Here is a 3,372-nt window from a genome sequence, read left to right on the forward strand (position 1 = left end):
GATGAGTGAGAGCAGACAAATGGCAGAAGCAGTTTGCTAGGTGGAGAGAGAATATTCTAGAAGTTTCTCATTTGAAACTTGCCTCTATGAATTCGCCTAAGGATGAGTAAGAGATCATGAAATATCCAAGTGGAACCAAGAACTATCAAAGACATAACACTAATCAAAATCCCAGAAGCTGACTCACCCCCTGCAAACATCTATATATGGATCCCTCATCCAAGAGATCCAGAGGCTGGAATTTTGTAATTTGCAAGGAAGTGTTGTTGGTTTCTCTTTGAAGACATTGTTTGGTGATCTTGCTTTGTATGAGGTGAAGAGGGATTTCATGCTGGGAGGATGGCACTGGGTCAAACCAATGGGTTGTAATCCTCTCTTCTACTACTTCTATCAATAAATATATTTGAGTTTTCCTCCATATTCTTGTATATCTTTGAATCTTGTATTGATATATGCATTTGTATGGTTAGTATACATCTGATCCTATTTTTATGATTATAGATCTCTATGCTTTGATGGTATTATGTTGCTTTAACTCTACAAGTGCTCTTTGAAGCGGGACAAGTAAGGAAGGAGTGGTGAAATTATGTTGAAGGGGAAAGGAAACAAGTGAGGAGCCAAGCGAAAGACTAAGGTTGGTACTCTCTACTTCTTTCTCATCTATCTCTCATAAAGGAAAACACAAGTGACTTTATTTTGTTTGTTTCTAAGATAGCTACCCGTCTTATTGGGACTAACAGCTCTGAATAGACACTAGTTTTCCCGATAACAAGGTCGTTATGGCCGGATCTCTGTCGACTATATTTAAAATGTTCCATACAATACTCCATATTATCGTCCTCCTTCTTCATAAATTTAAAATTTTCTTCCTTTATATCCCAAGATTTACAATAATCCTGGTACTTCTCCAGAAAATCTTTCTTCATCTCCTCCCATGAGGAGATAGATTTTCCACCCAAACCCATAAACCATCGCAGAGCTGTCCCTTTGAGAGTAGCAGGGAATATTTTCAATTTCTGAGCATCAGCCACGTAGTCATATCCCCTATAGACAATATCAAATTTGAACATAAATGTATCTGGATCTTCTGAGGAAAGCCCATGGAAGTTAGGCAAAGCGGTCAGTGGAATGGGCTTCATCGGCGCATCACCTCTAATGTCTCCAATTGGAAATTCAATCAAGGAGGTTGGATGTGCCATGAATACCCTCCAATAATCACTTAGAATTTCAATAGGTTCGTAATGTATGATAATAGATGATTGAGGTTACTTAAAAACACTTCCTTGATCATGCGGTGAAGCAAATCCCTAGAAATTTCCTTCTGCAGGTGCACTTGGAGTGATTTCTTTTTAAGACCTTGTTCTTGCCACTTCCTCTTCTTTTGATGTTGAAAGGGGTACTTCTATTTTCTCTTATGCCTTTCTCTCTACTTCTTCACCTTCTGCTGCTGAAATGGGTATCCTCACTCTTGAGGGTAATATTCATTCTTCAACAGATTGCCCCTTAGACTGCATATGATTCCTTATCCTAACAGCGGCTCCTGAAGATGATTCAGCTTCAACTTTTGCAATGATTTTCTAGATGTAGGTGTTCCTACCGAGATCCTTCCTTTCTTTCTTAGGGATTCCTCCTTTGCCCCTTTTATTCGGATCGTTATTCATGGAATTAAAGAATTAATAATTCTCACAACTCAGGGTCTAGAGTAGGGTAAGAGAACTACCCTCCCCAGGGCGAGAGAATCGTTTGGAAAAAAAAACAAAAACAAAAACCAAAAACAAAAAAAAAAAACAAAAGACAAAAACAAAAAAAACAAAACAAAACAAAACAAAACAAAACAAAAAAACAAAACAAAGAAACAAAACAAAAAAAAAAGTGAAAAAACAAAAAACAAAACCGAAAAAAACAAAAAAACGAAAAACAAAAACAAAAAAAGAAAAAACAAAAACAAAAACAAAAAACAAAAAACAAAAAACAAAAAACAAAAAACAAAAACAAAAACAAAAGAAAAGGTAAAACAAACTGTAAGATCAGGGCCTAGAGAAAGGTAAGAAAACTTCCTTCCCCAGGGAAAGAGAGTGATTTTAAAAAGAAACAAACCAATCAAAAAAATTCTAGACTCAAGACATGGAGTAGGGTAAGAAAACTTCCCTATCGGGATGAGAGAAAGGTTTTAAGAGCAAAGAAAGAAAAATGAAGTAAGTAAATAAATATTAAACTCAAGGCATGGAGTAAGTTAAGAAAACTTCCTTCCCAAGGGAAAAAGAGTGGCCCCTACATAATCAATTGAAATAAAGATAGAAAAACCAAAAATAATCAAGCTCAAAACCTGGAGCAGAATACGAAAACTTCTCTCCTCGTGACATGAGATTGATCCAACGACCAACGTCGGCTGTGCTCTTGTACCTTTGATAGCCTCCTCGGCAATGATGCCAAAATGTTGGTGTCCAAGTGTGAATAAAACTCTTCAACCATTTCCCACATTAATTATCAATGCGAGATCTACTGGTTGTTTCAAGGCTAACATGCAAAATATATGCAAGTAACAATTGTATAGCCCAGAATTGACCGAGAGTTCATCAAAAAATAATAAAAAATTGTAACAACAAATGGAAATGACAGCAATAACTAATCTATAACAACAATGGGATTGATATCAATAATTAATTGTAACAATAATGGAATAATAGCAATAATTAACTGTAACAACATTTCGACTGACAACAATTACATCAAACAATCATAACAAGGGAACAAAATACATACATGGAAAGGAAAGTAGCACACACTATCTCAGCAGGACCCGATCATGAGAGTGGGCCCAACTCCCTAATCAGGGCTGTGATGAACTCATGAACTCAAAGAAAGATAAAAAACTATAAATTTAGTTAATGTAAAATTACCTGTTATAAAGCTCAATTCTCTTGTCTCCAACCCCCTGTTTCAAACTCTATATCCTTTCTTATACATATACAGTTCTTGATATTAAGGTAACATGTGATTTACATGAAGTGTGTAATAAGCCAAAAACTAAATACAAAATATAGAAAGAGTAATTCTGGATTGGTTTTGCTGTTACAGTTGCAGTTCGATAATAGTTCTACAAGCTCAATGTGTAAACTTAGCCATTTGACTTGGAAATCTGCACATAAGATGAATTTTATCAAGCACTTTGGTCATAATCCCCTAGACTATGATTCAATGATTAATTAATTCATAAATACATGATTGGAGGTATACTTGCATGATTTAGGGTATGAAATTACTTATTTAGGAGTGAAAATGTGAAGGAAAATAGGATAAAAAGGTAAACAAAAACATGCAAGTTTGGCTCCCAACAAAGATTTTTTTCTTTTGTATGTTTTATGACAACTC

Source organism: Pinus tabuliformis, chromosome 2_1 (assembly GCF_031772625.1).
Source record: "Pinus tabuliformis cultivar Carrire ecotype Pingquan chromosome 2_1, CPIR1, whole genome shotgun sequence".
Classification (NCBI taxonomy): Eukaryota; Viridiplantae; Streptophyta; class Pinopsida; order Pinales; family Pinaceae; genus Pinus; species Pinus tabuliformis.